At 43.5% G+C, this 13098-nt stretch overlaps 1 protein-coding gene across 1 annotated transcript in view; it reads right to left on the bottom strand.

Annotated features, from left to right (window-relative positions):
* Nucleotides 1–13098, bottom strand: part of LOC110534821 (serine/threonine-protein kinase DCLK1-like) — a 114054-nt gene that overhangs the window by 70667 nt on the left and 30289 nt on the right. The window lies entirely within an intron of this gene.

Genomic DNA, 13098 nt, shown 5'->3' with positions numbered 1-13098 from the left:
GTATCTGAGACAGACAGACAGACAGACAGACAGACAGACAGACAGACAGACAGACAGACAGACAGACAGACAGACAGACAGATGGTTTAATAACAGTGATCCACACAAGGTCTGCTGGGAATGGTCATTACGTCTAATTAACAGCCTGTGATTAGATAAAGATTGGGTAGACCGTTCTTGATTGGTTAAACACTACTGATGTTGTGGAGGTTGTTGTTTAAGAAGAGCAAGATACGGGAAAGGAAAGAGAGAGAGAGAGAGAGAGAGAGAGAGAGAGAGGGAGAGAGAGAGAGACAGAGAGAGAGAGAGAGAAAGAGAGAGACAACGATAGAGATGGTGATAAACAGAGTCTTATCTAGGGTGGATAGAAGACCTAACAGGAGTCTTATCTAGGGTGGATAGGGTGGACAGGAGTTAGTATGATATGTGGAGTTGAGCTTTAGAGCAGAAAGAAGCAAAAGGAGATAAACAAGGAGACGAGGAAAAGTTCAACTAGTGAAGGTGAAGACCTGCCTGAGAGATATACCTGTGGAGACACACTAACTGTGGAGACACACTAACTGTGGAGACACACTAACTGTGAAGACACTAACTGTGGAGACACTAACTGTGGAGACTATACCTGTAGACACACTAACTGTGGAGACACTAACTGTGGAGACTATACCTGTAGAGACACACAGTGACAGAACTGTGATCAGTTCCCTCCAGCTCGCGCATGACTCGTCTGAATCAGCAGGCGAGAACAAACATTCAGTGACAACACTCATCGTCCCCATTGCTTATTTGGCACAGCGATTCCTGTCTGCCTCTCAGGTGCATTAAGACCCCTCATTACTGCACCCACCTATAATTTAGCCCAAACAACTACCTCTTTCCCTACTGTATTTAATTTATTTATTTATTTTGCTCCTTTGCACCCCATTATTTGTATTTCTACTTTGCACATTCTTCCACTGCAAATCTACCATTCCAGTGTTTTACTTGCTATATTGTATTTACTTCACCACCATGGCCTTTTTTTTGCCTTGACCTCCCTTATCTCACCTCATTTGCTCACATTATATATATAGACTTGTTTATACTGTATTATTGACTGTATGTTTGTTTTACTCCATGTGTAACTCTGTGTCGTTGTATCTGTCGAACTGCTTTGCTTTATCTTGGCCAGGTCGCAATTGTAAATGAGAAGTTGTTCTCAACTCTCCTACCTAATATGTAGACTGGTGTAATATGTAGACTGGTGTCATATGTAGACGGGTGTAATATGTAGATGGGTGTAATATGTAGACTGGGGTGTAAAATGTAGACTGATGTAATATGTAGACTGGGGTGTAATATGTAGACGGGTGTAATATGTAGACTGGGGTGTAATATGTAGACTGGGGTGTAATATATAGACTGGGGTGTAATATGTAGACTGATGTAATAAGTAGACTGGTGTAATATGTAGACTGGGGTGTAATATGTAGACTGGGGTGTAATATGTAGACTGGGGTGTAATATGTAGACGGGTGTAATATGTAGACTGATGTAATATGTAGACTGGGGTGTAATATGTAGACTGGGGTGTAATATGTAGACTGGGGTGTAATATGTAGACTGGGGTGTAATATGTAGACTGGGGTGTCATATGTAGACTGGGGTGTAATATGTAGACTGGGGTGTAATATGTAGACTGATGTAATAAGTAGACTGGTGTAATATGTAGACTGATGTAATAAGTAGACTGGTGTAATATGTAGACTGGGGTGTAATATGTAGACAGATGTAATAAGTAGACTGGTGTAATATGTAGACTGATGTAATAAGTAGACTGGTGTAATAAGTAGACTGGTGTAATATGTAGACTGGTGTAATATGTAGACTGATGTAATATGTAGACTGGTGTAATATGTAGATTGGTGTAATATGTAGACTGGGGTGTAATATGTAGTGATGAGGGGTGGTCGTTTGACTGCGGCTCCGTAGCGGATACAGGCAATGAGGCAGTGATCGCTGAGATCCTGGTTGAAGACAGCGGAGGTGTATTTGGAGGGCCAGTTGGTCAGGATGACGTCTATGAGGGTGCCCTTGTTTACAGATTTAGGGTTGTACCTGGTGGGTTCCTTGATGATTTGTGTGAGATTGAGGGCATCTAGCTTAGATTGTAGGACTGCCGGGGTGTTAAGCATATCCCAGTTTAGGTCACCTAACAGAACAAACTCTGAAGCTAGATGGGGGGCGATTCATTCACAAATGGTGTCCAGGGCACAGCTGGGAGCTGAGGGGGGTCGGTAGCAGTGAGAGACTTATTTCTGGAGAGAGTAATTTTCAAAATTAGTAGTTCGAACTGTTTGGGTATGGACCTGGAAAGTATGACATTACTTTGCAGGCTATCTCTGCAGTAGACTGCAACTCCTCCCCCTTTGGCAGTTCTATCTTGACGGAAAATGTTATAGTTGGGTATGGAAATCTCAGAATGTTTGGTGGCCTTCCTGAGCCAGGATTCAGACACGGCAAGGACATCAGGGTTAGCAGAGTGTGCTAAAGTAGTGAGTAAAACAAACTTAGGGAGGAGGCTTCTGATGTCATATGTAGACTGTGATGTAATAGGTACATTTCACAAGTTACCCCTTCCTTTACACTGAATAGGCAATAGATTTCATGTTGAGCTAGCTTTTGTCCCACATGCACTCCTATTCCCTATATAGTGCACTACTTTTGAGCAGTGCTCTGGTCTATAGTAGTGCACTATATAGGGAATATGGTTCTATAGGGCTCTGGTCTAAAGTAGTGTACTATATAGGGAATAGGGTTCCACAGGGCTCTGGCCTAAAGTAGTGCACTATATAGGGAATAGGGTTCTATAGGACTCTGGTCTAAAGTAGTGCACTATATAGGGAATAGGGTTCCATAGGACTCTGGTCTAAAGTAGTGCACTATATAGGGAATAGGGTTCCATAGGGCTCTGGTCTAAAATAGTGCACTATATAGGGAATAGGGTTCCATAGGACTCTGGTCTAAAGTAGTGCACTATATAGGGAATAGGGTTCCATAGGGCTCTGGTCTAAAGTAGTGCACTATATAGGGAATAGGGTTCCATAGGGCTCTGGTCTAAAGTAGTGCACTATATAGGGAATAGGGTTCCACAGGGCTCTGGCCTAAAGTAGTGCACTATATAGGGAATAGGGTTCTATAGGACTCTGGTCTAAAGTAGTGCACTATATAGGGAATAGGGTTCCATAGGACTCTGGTCTAAAGTAGTGCACTATATAGGGAATAGGGTTCCATAGGGCTCTGGTCTAAAATAGTGCACTATATAGGGAATAGGGTTCCATAGGACTCTGGTCTAAAGTAGTGCACTATATAGGGAATAGGGTTCCATAGGACTCTGGTCTAAAGTAGTGCACTATATAGGGAATAGGGTTCCATAGGGCTCTGGTCTAAAATAGTGCACTATATAGGGAATAGGGTTCCATAGGACTCTGGTCTTAAGTAGTGCACTATATAGGGAATAGGGTTCCATAGGACTCTGGTCTAAAGTAGTGCACTATATAGGGAATAGGGTTCCATAGGGCTCTGGTCTAAAGTAGTGCACTATATAGGGAATAGGGTTCCATAGGACTCTGGTCTAAAGTAGTGCACTATATAGGGAATAGGGTTCCATAGGACTCTGGTCTAAAATAGTGCACTATATAGGGAATAGGGTTCCATAGGACTCTGGTCTAAAGTAGTGCACTATATAGGGAATAGGGTTCCACAGGGCTCTGGCCTAAAGTAGTGCACTATATAGGGAATAGGGTTCCATAGGGCTCTGGTCTAAAGTAGTGCACTATATAGGGAATAGGGTTCCATAGGGCTCTGGTCTAAAGTAGTGCACTATATAGGGAATAGGGTTCCATAGGACTCTGGTCTAAAGTAGTGCACTATATAGGGAATAGGGTTCCACAGGGCTCTGGCCTAAAGTAGTGCACTATATAGGGAATAGGGTTCCACAGGGCTCTGGTCTAAAGTAGTGCACTATATAGGGAATAGGGTTCCATAGGGCTCTGGTCTAAAGTAGTGCACTATATAGGGAATAGGGTTCCATAGGACTCTGGTCTAAAGTAGTGCACTATATAGGGAATAGGGTTCCATAGGGCTCTGGCCTAAAGTAGTGCACTATATAGGGAATAGGGTTCCACAGGGCTCTGGCCTAAAGTAGTGTACTATATAGGGAATAGGGTTCCATAGGGCTCTGGTCTAAAGTAGTGTACTATATAGGGAATAGGGTTCCATAGGGCTCTGGTCTAAAGTAGTGCACTATATAGGGAATAGGGTTCCATAGGGCTCTGGCCTAAAGTAGTGCACTATATAGGGAATAGGGTTCCACAGGGCTCTGGTCTAAAGTAGTGCACTATATAGGGAATAGGGTTCCATAGGGCTCTGGCCTAAAGTAGTGCACTATATAGGGAATAGGGTTCCACAGGGCTCTGGTCTAAAGTAGTGCACTATATAGGGAATAGGGTTCCATAGGGCTCTGGTCTAAAGTAGTGCACTATATAGGGAATAGGGTTCCATAGGGCTCTGGTCTTAAGTAGTGCACTATATAGGGAATAGGGTTCCATAGGACTCTGGTCTTAAGTAGTGCACTATATAGGGAATAGGGTTCCATAGGGCTCTGGTCTTAAGTAGTGCACTATATAGGGAATAGGGTTCCACAGGGCTCTGGCCTAAAGTAGTGTACTATATAGGGAATAGGGTTCCATAGGGCTCTGGTCTAAAGTAGTGTACTATATAGGGAATAGGGTTCCATAGGGCTCTGGTCTAAAGTAGTGCACTATATAGGGAATAGGGTTCCATAGGGCTCTGGCCTAAAGTAGTGCACTATATAGGGAATAGGGTTCCACAGGGCTCTGGTCTAAAGTAGTGCACTATATAGGGAATAGGGTTCCATAGGGCTCTGGCCTAAAGTAGTGCACTATATAGGGAATAGGGTTCCACAGGGCTCTGGTCTAAAGTAGTGCACTATATAGGGAATAGGGTTCCATAGGGCTCTGGTCTAAAGTAGTGCACTATATAGGGAATAGGGTTCCATAGGGCTCTGGTCTTAAGTAGTGCACTATATAGGGAATAGGGTTCCATAGGACTCTGGTCTAAAGTAGTGCACTATATAGGGAATAGGGTTCCATAGGACTCTGGTCTAAAGTAGTGCACTATATAGGGAATAGGGTTCCACAGGGCTCTGGCCTAAAGTAGTGCACTATATAGGGAATAGGGTTCCATAGGGCTCTGGTCTTAAGTAGTGCACTATATAGGGAATAGGGTTCCATAGGGCTCTGGTCTTAAGTAGTGCACTATATAGGGAATAGGGTTCCATAGGGCTCTGGTCTTAAGTAGTGCACTATATAGGGAATAGGGTTCCACAGGGCTCTGGTCTAAAGTAGTGCACTATATAGGGAATAGGGTTCCATAGGACTCTGGTCTAAAGTAGTGCACTATATAGGGAATAGGGTTCCACAGGACTCTGGTCTAAAGTAGTGCACTATATAGGGAATAGGGTTCCACAGGGCTCTGGTCTAAAGTAGTGCACTATATAGGGAATAGGGTTCCATAGGGCTCTGGCCTAAAGTAGTGCACTATATAGGGAATAGGGTTCCACAGGGCTCTGGTCTAAAGTAGTGCACTATATAGGGAATAGGGTTCCATAGGGCTCTGGCCTAAAGTAGTGCACTATATAGGGAATAGGGTTCCACAGGGCTCTGGTCTAAAGTAGTGCACTATATAGGGAATAGGGTTCCATAGGGCTCTGGTCTAAAGTAGTGCACTATATAGGGAATAGGGTTCCATAGGGCTCTGGTCTTAAGTAGTGCACTATATAGGGAATAGGGTTCCATAGGACTCTGGTCTAAAGTAGTGCACTATATAGGGAATAGGGTTCCATAGGACTCTGGTCTAAAGTAGTGCACTATATAGGGAATAGGGTTCCACAGGGCTCTGGCCTAAAGTAGTGCACTATATAGGGAATAGGGTTCCATAGGGCTCTGGTCTTAAGTAGTGCACTATATAGGGAATAGGGTTCCATAGGGCTCTGGTCTAAAGTAGTGCACTATATAGGGAATAGGGTTCCATAGGACTCTGGTCTTAAGTAGTGCACTATATAGGGAATAGGGTTCCATAGGGCTCTGGTCTAAAGTAGTGCACTATATAGGGAATAGGGTTCCACAGGGCTCTGGTCTTAAGTAGTGCACTATATAGGGAATAGGGTTCCATAGGGCTCTGGTCTAAAGTAGTGCACTATATAGGGAATAGGGTTCCACAGGGCTCTGGTCTAAAGTAGTGCACTATATAGGGAATAGGGTTCCATAGGACTCTGGTCTAAAGTAGTGCACTATATAGGGAATAGGGTTCCACAGGACTCTGGTCTAAAGTAGTGCACTATATAGGGAATAGGGTTCCACAGGGCTCTGGCCTAAAGTAGTGCACTATATAGGGAATAGGGTTCCATAGGGCTCTGGTCTTAAGTAGTGCACTATATAGGGAATAGGGTTCCATAGGGCTCTGGTCTTAAGTAGTGCACTATATAGGGAATAGGGTTCCATAGGGCTCTGGTCTTAAGTAGTGCACTATATAGGGAATAGGGTTCCACAGGGCTCTGGTCTAAAGTAGTGCACTATATAGGGAATAGGGTTCCATAGGACTCTGGTCTAAAGTAGTGCACTATATAGGGAATAGGGTTCCACAGGACTCTGGTCTAAAGTAGTGCACTATATAGGGAATAGGGTTCCACAGGGCTCTGGTCTAAAGTAGTGCACTATATAGGGAATAGGGTTCCATAGGGCTCTGGCCTAAAGTAGTGCACTATATAGGGAATAGGGTTCCACAGGGCTCTGGTCTAAAGTAGTGCACTATATAGGGAATAGGGTTCCATAGGGCTCTGGCCTAAAGTAGTGCACTATATAGGGAATAGGGTTCCACAGGGCTCTGGTCTAAAGTAGTGCACTATATAGGGAATAGGGTTCCATAGGGCTCTGGTCTAAAGTAGTGCACTATATAGGGAATAGGGTTCCATAGGGCTCTGGTCTTAAGTAGTGCACTATATAGGGAATAGGGTTCCATAGGACTCTGGTCTAAAGTAGTGCACTATATAGGGAATAGGGTTCCATAGGACTCTGGTCTAAAGTAGTGCACTATATAGGGAATAGGGTTCCACAGGGCTCTGGCCTAAAGTAGTGCACTATATAGGGAATAGGGTTCCATAGGGCTCTGGTCTTAAGTAGTGCACTATATAGGGAATAGGGTTCCATAGGGCTCTGGTCTAAAGTAGTGCACTATATAGGGAATAGGGTTCCATAGGACTCTGGTCTTAAGTAGTGCACTATATAGGGAATAGGGTTCCATAGGGCTCTGGTCTAAAGTAGTGCACTATATAGGGAATAGGGTTCCACAGGGCTCTGGTCTTAAGTAGTGCACTATATAGGGAATAGGGTTCCATAGGGCTCTGGTCTAAAGTAGTGCACTATATAGGGAATAGGGTTCCACAGGGCTCTGGTCTAAAGTAGTGCACTATATAGGGAATAGGGTTCCATAGGACTCTGGTCTAAAGTAGTGCACTATATAGGGAATAGGGTTCCACAGGACTCTGGTCTAAAGTAGTGCACTATATAGGGAATAGGGTTCCACAGGGCTCTGGTCTAAAGTAGTGCACTATATAGGGAATAGGGTTCCATAGGGCTCTGGCCTAAAGTAGTGCACTATATAGGGAATAGGGTTCCATAGGGCTCTGGCCTAAAGTAGTGCACTATATAGGGAATAGGGTTCCACAGGACTCTGGTCTAAAGTAGTGCACTATATAGGGAATAGGGTTCCATAGGGCTCTGGTCTAAAGTAGTGCACTATATAGGGAATAGGGTTCCATAGGGCTCTGGTCTAAAGTAGTGCACTATATAGGGAATAGGGTTCCACAGGGCTCTGGTCTAAAGTAGTGCACTATATAGGGAATAGGGTTCCATAGGACTCTGGTCTAAAGTAGTGCACTATATAGGGAATAGGGTTCCATAGGGCTCTGGTCTTAAGTAGTGCACTATATAGGGAATAGGGTTCCATAGGGCTCTGGTCTAAAGTAGTGCACTATATAGGGAATAGGGTTCCACAGGACTCTGGTCTAAAGTAGTGCACTATATAGGGAATAGGGTTCCACAGGGCTCTGGTCTAAAGTAGTGCACTATATAGGGAATAGGGTTCCATAGAGCTCTGGTCTAAAGTAGTGCACTATATAGGGAATAGGGTTCCATAGAGCTCTGGTCTAAAGTAGTGCACTATATAGGGAATAGGGTTCCATAGAGCTCTGGTCTAAAGTAGTGCACTATATAGGGAATAGGGTTCCATAGGGCTCTGGTCTAAAGTAGTGCACTATATAGGGAATAGGGTTCCATAGGGCTCTGGTCTAAAGTAGTGCACTATATAGGGAATAGGGTTCCACAGGGCTCTGGTCTAAAGTAGTGCACTATATAGGGAATAGGGTTCCATAGGACTCTGGTCTAAAGTAGTGCACTATATAGGGAATAGGGTTCCATAGGGCTCTGGTCTTAAGTAGTGCACTATATAGGGAATAGGGTTCCATAGGGCTCTGGTCTAAAGTAGTGCACTATATAGGGAATAGGGTTCCACAGGACTCTGGTCTAAAGTAGTGCACTATATAGGGAATAGGGTTCCACAGGGCTCTGGTCTAAAGTAGTGCACTATATAGGGAATAGGGTTCCATAGAGCTCTGGTCTAAAGTAGTGCACTATATAGGGAATAGGGTTCCATAGAGCTCTGGTCTAAAGTAGTGCACTATATAGGGAATAGGGTTCCATAGAGCTCTGGTCTAAAGTAGTGCACTATATAGGGAATAGGGTTCCATAGGGCTCTGGTCTAAAGTAGTGCACTATATAGGGAATAGGGTTCCACAGGGCTCTGGCCTAAAGTAGTGCACTATATAGGGAATAGGGTTCCATAGGACTCTGGTCTAAAGTAGTGCACTATATAGGGAATAGGGTTCCATAGGACTCTGGTCTAAAGTAGTGCACTATATAGGGAATAGGGTTCTATAGGACTCTGGTCTAAAGTAGTGCACTATATAGGGAATAGGGTTCCATAGAGCTCTGGTCTAAAGTAGTGCACTATATAGGGAATAGGGTTCCATAGGGCTCTGGTCTAAAGTAGTGCACTATATAGGGAATAGGGTTCCACAGGACTCTGGTCTAAAGTAGTGCACTATATAGGGAATAGGGTTCCATAGGACTCTGGTCTAAAGTAGTGCACTATATAGGGAATAGGGTTCCACAGGGCTCTGGCCTAAAGTAGTGCACTATATAGGGAATAGGGTTCCACAGGACTCTGGTCTAAAGTAGTGCACTATATAGGGAATAGGGTTCCATAGGGCTCTGGTCTAAAGTAGTGCACTATATATAGGGAATAGGGTTCCATAGGACTCTGGTCTAAAGTAGTGCACTATATAGGGAATAGGGTTCCACAGGGCTCTGGTCTAAAGTAGTGCACTATATAGGGAATAGGGTTCCATAGGACTCTGGTCTAAAGTAGTGCACTATATAGGGAATAGGGTTCCATAGGACTCTGGTCTAAAGTAGTGCACTATATAGGGAATAGGGTGCCATAGGGCTCTGGTCTAAAGTAGTGCACTATATAGGGAATAGGGTTCCATAGGGCTCTGGTCTAAAGTAGTGCACTATATAGGGAATAGGGTTCCATAGGGCTCTGGTCTAAAGTAGTGCACTATATAGGGAATAGGGTTCCATAGGGCTCTGGTCTAAAGTAGTGCACTATATAGGGAATAGGGTTCCATAGGGCTCTGGTCTAAAGTAGTGCACTATATAGGGAATAGGGTTCCATAGGACTCTGGTCTAAAGTAGTGCACTATATAGGGAATAGGGTTCCATAGGACTCTGGTCTAAAGTAGTGCACTATATAGGGAATAGGGTTCCATAGGGCTCTGGTCTAAAGTAGTGCACTATATAGGGAATAGGGTTCCATAGGGCTCTGGTCTTAAGTAGTGCACTATATAGGGAATAGGGTTCTATAGGGCTCTGGTCTAAAGTAGTGCACTATATAGGGAATAGGGTTCTATAGGGCTCTGGTCTAAAGTAGTGCACTATATAGGGAATAGGGTTCTATAGGGCTCTGGTCTAAAGTAGTGCACTATATAGGGAATAGGGTTCCATAGGACTCTGGTCTAAAGTAGTTCTATAGGACTCTGGTCTAAAGTAGTGCACTATATAGGGAATAGGGTTCTATAGGGCTCTGGTCTAAAGTAGTGCACTATATAGGGAATAGGGTTCCATAGGACTCTGGTCTAAAGTAGTTCTATAGGACTCTGGTCTAAAGTAGTGCACTATATAGGGAATAGGGTTCCATAGGGCTCTGGTCTAAAGTAGTGCACTATATAGGGAATAGGGTTCCATAGGGCTCTGGTCTAAAGTAGTGCACTATATAGGGAATAGGGTTCTATAGGACTCTGGTCTAAAGTAGTGCACTATATAGGGAATAGTGTTCCATAGGACTCTGGTCTAAAGTAGTGCACTATATAGGGAATAGGGTTCTATAGGGCTCTGGTCTAAAGTAGTGCACTATATAGGGAATAGAGTTCCATAGGGCTCTGGTCTAAAGTAGTGCACTATATAGGGAATAGGGTTCCATAGGACTCTGGTCTAAAGTAGTGCACTATATAGGGAATAGGGTTCCATAGGACTCTGGTCTAAAGTAGTGCACTATATAGGGAATAGGGTTCCATAGGGCTCTGGTCTAAAGTAGTGCACTATATAGGGAATAGGGTTCCATAGGGCTCTGGTCTTAAGTAGTGCACTATATAGGGAATAGGGTTCTATAGGGCTCTGGTCTAAAGTAGTGCACTATATAGGGAATAGGGTTCTATAGGGCTCTGGTCTAAAGTAGTGCACTATATAGGGAATAGGGTTCTATAGGACTCTGGTCTTAAGTAGTGCACTATATAGGGAATAGGGTTCCATAGGGCTCTGGTCTAAAGTAGTGCACTATATAGGGAATAGGGTTCTATAGGGCTCTGGTCTTAAGTAGTGCACTATATTTTTTATTTTATTTATTTTACCTTTATTTAACCAGGTAGGTCAGTTGAGAACAAGTTCTCATTTACAATTGCGACCTGGCCAAGATAAAGCAAAGCAGTTCGACAGATACAACAACACAGAGTTACACATGGAGTAAAACAAACAGTGACATACAGTCAATAATAAAGTATAAACAAGTCTATATACAATGTGAGCAAATGAGGTGAGAAGGGAGGTAAATGCAAAAAAGGCCTTGGTGGCAAGGTAAATACAATATAGCAAGTAAAACACTGGAATGGTAGTTTTGCAATGGAAGAATGTGCAAAGTAGAAATAAAAATAATGGGGTGCAAAGGAGCAAAATAAATAAATAAAATACAGTTGGGAAAGAGGTAGTTGTTTGGGCTAAATTATAGGTGGGCTATGTACAGGTGCAGTAATCTGTGAGCTGCTCTGACAGTTGGTGCTTAAAGCTAGTGAGGGAGATAAGTGTTTCCAGTTTCAGAGATTTTTGTAGTTCGTTCCAGTCATTGGCAGCAGAGAACTGGAAAGAGAGGCGGCCAAAGAAAGAATTGGTTTTGGGGGTGACTAGAGAGATATACCTGCTGGAGCGTGTGCTACAGGTGGGAGATGCTATGGTGACCAGCGAGCTGAGATAAGGGGGGACTTTACCTAGCAGGGTCTTGTAGATGACATGGAGCCAGTGGGTTTGGCGACGAGTATGAAGCGAGGGCCAGCCAACGAGAGCGTACAGGTCGCAATGGTGGGTAGTATATGGGGCTTTGGTGACAAAACGGATTGCACTGTGATAGACTGCATCCAATTTGTTGAGTAGGGTATTGGAGGCTATTTTGTAAATTACATCGCCAAAGTCGAGGATTGGTGGGATGGTCAGTTTTACAAGGGTATGTTTGGCAGCATGAGTGAAGGATGCTTTGTTGCGAAATAGGAAGCAAATTAAATTCAAATCCAATATATAGGGAATAGGGTTCCATAGGGCTCTGGTCTAAAGTAGTGTACTATATAGGGAATAGGGTTCCATAGGACTCTGGTCTAAAGTAGTGCACTATATAGGGAATAGGGTTCCACAGGGCTCTGGTCTAAAGTAGTGCACTATATAGGGAATAGGGTTCCATAGGGCTCTAGTCTAAAGTAGTGCACTATATAGGGAATAGGGTGCCATTTGGAACAGAATCATAGTGCTATAGTCCACATTCAACTTCCAGAGTGTCTTTGACAGGCAATGAACTAAAACCCAGGGTTGGGTTATCCCTTGTCCCTCTCTTATTTCTGTTTGGTCACTGACCAATTGAGTCTGGATTAGCCTCATTTAAAGGGGGATTTGGGATTGGGATTACCCTGAGTTAACGCACTACCACCGTTAACCTATTCCCTACCACGGGGACATATACCAGGGCCGTAGCTCATCTAGTTTATAGAGTGACAGTGGCTTCAGAATGTACATTTTATTAATGTAGCAGACACTCTTATCCAGAGCCATTTTACAGGAGCAATTAGGGTTAAGAGCTTTACTCAAGATTTTTAAACTAGTCGGCTCTGGGATTTGAACCAGTGACCTTCAGGTTACTGTCCCAACGATATTTAACTGCTGCCCTTAAGTTCATTTCTTTGCTACATGTTTTGCAGTGTTACTTTAGTACCTTGTTGCAAACAGGACGCATGTTTTGTAATATATTTTATTCTGTACGGGCTTCCTTCTTTTCACTCTGTCATTTAGGTTAGTGTTGTGGAGCAACTACAATGTTGTTGATCCATCCTCAGTTTTCTCCCATCACAGACATTAAACTCTGTAACTGTTTTAAAGTCCCTGAGTGGTTTCCTTCCTCTCTGGCAACTGAGTTAGGAAGGACGCCTGTATCTTTGTAGTGACTGGGTGTATTGATACACCATCCAAAGTGTAATGAATAACTTCACCATGCTCAAAAGGATATTCAATATCTGCTGTTTATTTTTACCCATCTACCAATAGGTGCCCTTCTTTGCGAGTCATTGGAAAACCTCCCTGGTCTTTGTCTTTGAATCTGTGTTTGAAA

Source organism: Oncorhynchus mykiss, chromosome 10 (genome assembly GCF_013265735.2).
Source record: "Oncorhynchus mykiss isolate Arlee chromosome 10, USDA_OmykA_1.1, whole genome shotgun sequence".
Lineage (NCBI taxonomy): Eukaryota > Metazoa > Chordata > Actinopteri > Salmoniformes > Salmonidae > Oncorhynchus > Oncorhynchus mykiss.
The sequence above is the reverse complement of the archived record's forward strand: the minus strand, read 5'-3'. Positions and strand labels throughout refer to the sequence as shown.